The sequence below is a fragment of the Palaemon carinicauda genome, chromosome 17, assembly GCF_036898095.1.
Source record: "Palaemon carinicauda isolate YSFRI2023 chromosome 17, ASM3689809v2, whole genome shotgun sequence".
NCBI lineage: Eukaryota > Metazoa > Arthropoda > Malacostraca > Decapoda > Palaemonidae > Palaemon > Palaemon carinicauda.
In genome coordinates, this window is record NC_090741.1 from 96,144,563 (window position 1) to 96,152,062 (window position 7,500).

The window sequence follows — 7,500 nt, forward strand, 5'->3', positions numbered from 1 at the left end:
TTTCCTCCATTTCGGCGAACGTCTGTTTGGCGGCTGCCAATCGTTCCGGTGCCAGACGTCTGAATTTTGCGAAGACTGGGGGTCCCGTCGTCTTGATATGGTGATAAATACCGTGCTTGGCAGGAACCGTGGGCGTTTGGCGAAGTCTGGACGGAAAACTTCCGAGAACGACGTGAGGAGGTGGGCGTAGGCATCCGTGGGTGCGCTGATGTGGAGAGCGAGGTTAGAGGGGGCAGTTTGAAGAGGTGTCGACAAGTACAAGTCTGCGTTGACCAATCGTCGGTGGGCGACATCGACCAGAAGGTGGAAATGAGAGAGGAAATCCGCACCGAGGATTGGCATTGTGACGTCAGCAACGAGAAACTTCCAATTGAATTTACCGTTTCCGAACGATAATGTGAGGTTCTCGTAACCGTAGGTGGGTATCGCAGATCCGTTGGCAGCTACCAAGCGGACGTTGGCAGATGTAGACAGACTACGTCGTGCCTTGAAGAGTTTCCTTGGCAAAAGAGAACGATAAGCACCCGTGTCTACCAAAAATCGCACGCCCGTTCCTGCATCCTGTAAAAAGAAAAGATTAGAAACACGGGAGGCCACCGCCACAAGCGATGGTCTACTTACATGTTTTTTGGCCACTGACAATCCTTGGCACATTTCTTCGCGGTTGCCCCGAATCTGAAGTGGTAGTAGCAAAATTGCGGCGGATGGGAGGTAGTAAGTGGCTGTAGAAGTCGTTCGTTGGGGCGCGAGCGATTGGTGGGTGGTGGGCGGCTTTATCGCCGCTTCGGCACGTCACGGGGTAGGCGTGTATGTCCTACGGCATTCATGTCAGCTTCGGTTGACGTTGAATAGGCATCCTCGTCGTCAGGGGTGGAGGCGTTGATGAGGTCTTGAAGTGGCTGTCCATAATGGCGTCGGCTTTGGTCATCAAGTCCTTTATGGGTAAACTATCGACATCGGGTTTGGCAGCGCGTACAGGTTCGGGTAAACGGTGTATCCAAAGGGCACGAAGTATGTTCACCTCACGAGGAGAGCCGTCTGCAGCAGGTTGAAGGCGAGCGATACTGGTCATTTCCCTGAGGGCAAGCGAAGCCCTTTGGTCCCCCAACGGTTGTTGAGAGAGCTGAAAAAGCTTTGCTATACGGGCGGCTGGCGACGGCAAGTACTGCTGCAGAAGGTATGTTTTGAGGGCGTCATACGCTATTGGGGTGTCTCTTTGTCCACAAAGCCAGTCTGATATTTCTGGGAAGGTGGCCTCGGGTATCGCCGCGAGAACATAATCCGCTTTGGTGGTTGAGCGAGTCACGCCCCTGATACAAAACTGGACTTCTGCGCGCTGAAACCAAGCAAACGCCTCTCCACTGGCAAACGATGAAAGTTTGAATCGAGCGGCCGCAGCACCAACTGCCGTAGAGTCCGCCATAGTACTACCAACGATGAAGGGGCGAGGGAATGGGGGTGGAAGGCGGTGGGAGCGAGTCGACTTCCGGGGTCACCAATGTGACGGGCCGAGAGAAGGTTGTGAACTCAAAGGCCGGATGCAATCAACTGAGTTATAATATTATAGAACACTCTCCTTTATATACAAAACCTCAAGGCAACAGGACAAAACATGTTTACAAGACAGACAATGTCACAGAGGAAAACCGGAGACGTGAATTTTCATGTTCGTTTTAGTGCAAGGGAAGAGCGCAGATACAAGCATAATATATACAATAGGAATTATGTACAATTGTGTGACACACGGTTGGTACACTGCCATCATTAAGGTTCATGTTACTTTCTTGAAAATTAGTAAATATATATATATATATATATATATATATATATATATATATATATATATATATGTATATATATATAAATATTCATATATATATATATATATATATATATATATATATATATATATATATATATATATATATATATATATATATATATATATATGTATATATATATATATATATATATATATATATATATATATATATATATATATATATATATATATATATATATATGTATATATATATATATATATATATATATATATATATATATACATATATATATATATATATATATATATATATATATATATATATATATATATATATATATATATATATATTGCGGATACAGATTGTAACAAACTGGCCATAAACAGGCGGCACTGGAAGGACATTTCTGAGGTCTTTGTCCTGCAGCTGACTATCAACGGCTGATGATGATAATGATAATATATATATATATATATATATATATATATATATATATATATATATATATATATATATATATATATATATAATGGGCATGTATTTCTTGTTTATTTATTCCTTATGAAATGAGAAAACTAGCCTCTATCCTTGTACGCGTTGGTGGCTACTCACATCAAGTACCCAACTACTAGGTACCTTATTTGCTAATTAGGCAAACGAAGAAAAAGATGAATTTCTTAAAATGTACCTAAATCATTATACTCCTCTGTGTAATTGTACTCTTTCTTCTTTTTCACTGACATATCGAGGTTCATCAATAAAAATATATATATATATATATATATATATATATATATATATGTATATATATATATATATATATATATATATATATATATATATATATGTATATATATATATATATATATATATATATATATGTATATATATATATATATATATATATATATATATATATATATATATGTATATATACATATATATATATATATATATACATATATATATATATATATATATATATATATATATATATATATATATATATATATATATACATATATATATATATATATATATATATATATACATATATATGTATATATACATATATATATATATATATATATATATATATATATATATATATATGTATATATACATATATATATATATATATATATATACATATATCTATATATATATGTATATATATATATATATATATATATATATATATATATATATATATATATATATATATATATATATATATATATATATATATATATATATATATATATATATATATATATATTGCGGATACAGATTGTAACAGAATGGCCATAAACAGGCGGCACTGGAAGGACATTTCTGAGGTCTTTGTCCTGCAGCTGACTATCAACGGCTGATGATGTTAATGATAATATATATATATATATATATATATATATATATATATATATATATATATATATATAATGGGCATGTATTTCTTGTTTATTTATTCCTTATGAAATGAGAAAACTAGCCTCTATCCTTGTACGCGTTGGAGGCTACTCACATCAAGTACCAAACTACTAGGTACCCTATTCGCTAATTAGGCAAACGAAGAAAAAGATGAATTTCTTAAAATGTACCTAAATCATTGTACTCATCTGTGTAATCGTACTCTTTCTTCTCTTTCACTGACATATCGAGGTTCATCAATAAAAATTTCATTTAAAAATCTTCACATAAGATTTAGTTTTTTATTCAGTACAAATGGTATTGCAGTTATTGTATCCTAGAAAATCCCATTAATCAGGTAAACATAAACTGTAAGATCAATAACATGATAATTCAAACATATATCTGTGGATTAATACATAATGGTGTTTCTTGAAAGGGCATCGGCAACAGGGACGTGTTGAAGGTTTTAACTGTATTCAGCAACGGCAGGGAGATGTCGACGTTGATGGGCAAAGCTGGCATCGGACTGTCGAATGATAGTGTGCACCAGATCCGTGCGAATGACAAATGGCGTACCTTCCAGGAAGTGACGAAAGTAACGGGCAGCCAAGTGCACCACCAGCAATTCGCAGTCAAAGGTAGAGTAGCCGGATTACGCCTTGGACAGTTTTCTATTGAAGAAGGCTGATGACGGGGAGAGCCATTGACCACCTACTTGAGTAATCCACCAATAGCGACATCGCTGGCATCGGTAGAGAGAAGGAGAGTTGCTGATGGCACAAGAAAAGTGAGAGCAGCAGCGGTTGATGGGGCATTCTTTGCGTTTCAGAAGGGAACCCAACTTCAAGTCTTTTGGCTTGCCCTTTAGGGACATGATGACGTCAAATGTCATGTAGATCCATTGGCAGCTACCAAGCGGACGTCGGCAGATGTAGACAGGCTACGCCGTGCCTTGAAGAGTTTCCTTGGCAAAAGAGAACGACAAGCACCCGTGTCTACCAAAAATCGCACGCCCGTTCCTGCATCCTGTAAAAAGAAAAGATTAGAAACACGGGAGGCCACCGCCACAAGCGATGGCCTACTTACATGTTTTTTGGCCACTGACAATCCTTGGCACATTTCTTCGTGGTTGCCCCGAATCTGAAGTGGTAGTAGCAAAACTGCGGCGGATGGGAGGTAGTAAGTGGCTGTAGAAGTCGTTCGTTGGGGCGCAAGCGATTGGTGGGTGGTGGGCGGCTTTGTCGCCGCTTCGGCACGTCACGGGGTAGGCGTGTATGTCCTACGGCATTCATGTCAGCTTCGGTTGACGTTGAATAGGCATCCTCGTCGTCAGGGGTGGAGGCGTTGATGGAGGTCTTGAAGTGGCTGTCCATAAGGGCGTCGGCTTTGGTCATCAAGTCCTTTATGGGTAAACTATCGACATCGTGTATGGCAGCGCGTACAGGCTCGGGTAAACGGCGTATCTAAAGGGCACGAAGTAGGTTCACCTCACGAGGAGAGCCGTCTGCAGCAGGTTGAAGGCGAGCGATACTGGTCATTTCCCTGATGGCAAGCGAAGCCCTTTGGTCCCCCAACGGTTGTTGAGAGAGCTGAAAAAGCTTTGCTATATGGGCGGCTGGCGACGGCGAGTACTGCTGCAGAAGGTATGTTTTGAGGGCGTCATACGCTATTGGGGTGTCTCCTTGTCCACAAAGCCAGTCAGATATTTCTGGGAAGGTGGCCTCGGGTATCGCCGCGAGAACATATTCAACTTTGGTGGTTGAGCGAGTCACACCCCTGAGACAAAACTGGACTTCTGCGCGCTTAAACCAAGAAAACGCCTCTCCGTTGGCAAACGATGAAAATTTGAATCGAGCGGCCGCAGCACCAACTGCCGTAGAGTCCGCCATAGTACTACCAACGATGAAGGGGCGAGGGGATGGGGGTGGAAGGCGGTGGGAGCGAGTCGACTTCCGGGGTCACCAATGTGACGGGCCGAGAGAAGGTTGTGAACTCAAAGGCAGGATGCAATCAACTGAGTTATAATATTATAGAACACTCTCCTTTATATACAAAACCTCAAGGCAACAGGACATAACATGTTTACAAGACAGACAATGTCACAGAGGAAAACCGGAGACGTGAATTTTCATGTTCGTTTTAGTGCGAGGGAAGAGCGCAGATACAAGCATAATACATACAAAAGGAATTATGTACAATTGTGTGACACACGGTTGGTACACTGCTATCATTATGGTTCATGTTACTTTCTTGAAAATTAGTAAATATATATATATATATATATATATATATATATATATATATATATATATATATATATATATACATTGCGGATACAGATTGTAACAGAATGGCCATAAACAGGCGGCACTGGAAGGACATTTCTGAGGTCTTTGTCCTGCAGCTGACTATCAACGGCTGATGATGAAAATGATAATATATATATATATATATATATATATATATATATATATATATATATATATATATATATATATATATATATATAATGGGCATGTATTTCTTGTTTATTTATTCCTTATGAAATGAGAAAACTAGCCTCTATCCTTGTACGCGTTGGTGGCTACTCACATCAAGTACCCAACTACTAGGTACCTTATTTGCTAATTAGGCAAACGAAGAAAAAGATAAATTTCTTAAAATGAACCTAAATCATTGTACTCATCTGTGTAATCGAACTGTTTCTTCTCTTTCACTGACATATCGAGGTTCATCAATAAAAATTTCTTTTAAAAATCTTCACATAAGATTTAGTTTGTTATTCAGTACAAATGGTATTGCAGTTATTGTATCCTAGAAAATCCCATTAATCAGGTAAACATAAAGTGTAAGATCAATAACATGATAATTCAAACATATATCTGTGGATCAATACATAATGGTGAACAAAAATGTTTTGAAATTCGTGTCAAAAGATAAACCGAATTTCTTCCATTTCTGTTGTTGTCAGTCATTTTCAAAATCCCTGAACAGGGTATTGTTCTCCGACAGAGAGGAAAGAGAACTTTTATATATACGATTTCCTCTGTAGACTCACGAGGGAAAGAGACCCATTCCACTCTTGTGAAGCTTCTCCGATGACAAGACATTATTTCTGATCAGGCTTTGTTACTATATGGGAAAGTTGCTTCCTCCCTCCCCCTCCCCTTCCCCATCTTCACTCCAGGAAGCTCTTCCCCTCCCTTCAATCTCAATTTAGGGAAATTCGAGATGTGTGTGTTGGAAATCCTACAGATATTCAGAATAAATCTAGAAATAATGTGAATTTTCCCGTGATAAGTATTATATTACTTAACCTTGAATGCTCAAACATGGTGCCCATTTTATTCACATCTAGGTCTGACCAACAGAAGCTTAATATTTAGTTTTTATAAGGTTTGCTTTGTTCTATTTTTTTGTGTTGTTTCAACGTTCAAACATGAAGTGTTTGTGATATTAATTCTGGATAATCGCATATGAAGGTTTTTTAATAATAATAATAATAATAATGATAACAATAATAATCATAATATCAATATTAATAATAATGATAATAATAGGTGGTGATTATTTATATATACCAAATTATTTACGGTGATAATAATTGTTCATCTCCATCATATATTTGAAACACTTATGTGAAGTGTGACTATTGCGCGTAGGCGCCAGTTAGGTGATAGCTGAGAGACTAGGTGAATGCAACTAAACTTTATTAAACAATCACTGAGTTTATATACAGTGATGTGCGAGCAAGAACGTCGCAAAAACTCAAACATGGAAAACCATGAACTAGCATGAGATCACAAGTTGGTCTATAACAGTGCATGGAATAGCGAGTGAAGTCCAAATTGCTACAGTGTACGAGCATGTATGAAAAACATGCGGCATATAACTGCCCCCCCCCCTGAAAATGACTTACATAAAAAATAGGGTGCCCTGCTCTAGAGAAACGTACTGTAGCCAGGTCATTTGGCAGGAGATATGCAGGTTTTAGGCAGTCAATGGAGACCAAGTCTTCTTTACTTCGGATATTGATGCGGAAAGCTTTCGGCGTACGACGGATAACGAGAAAAGGGTCCGTGTTAGAAGTAGCTTGCTATCATCGTTGCACAGGAAAACGTGCATTGCAAAATGCAGATCCGTCGACAGGTGTTGCTTAACTAGGGGATTGCAGGTGGTTGTCTGATGTTGGGTGATTCCCAGGAAATTCGCTAATGATGTCCATAATTGACAGGTGAAAGTGGTACTCCTGTCAGAAGTATTATGCTCATGGATACCAAATCTCGCCATCCATCCTGAGAGT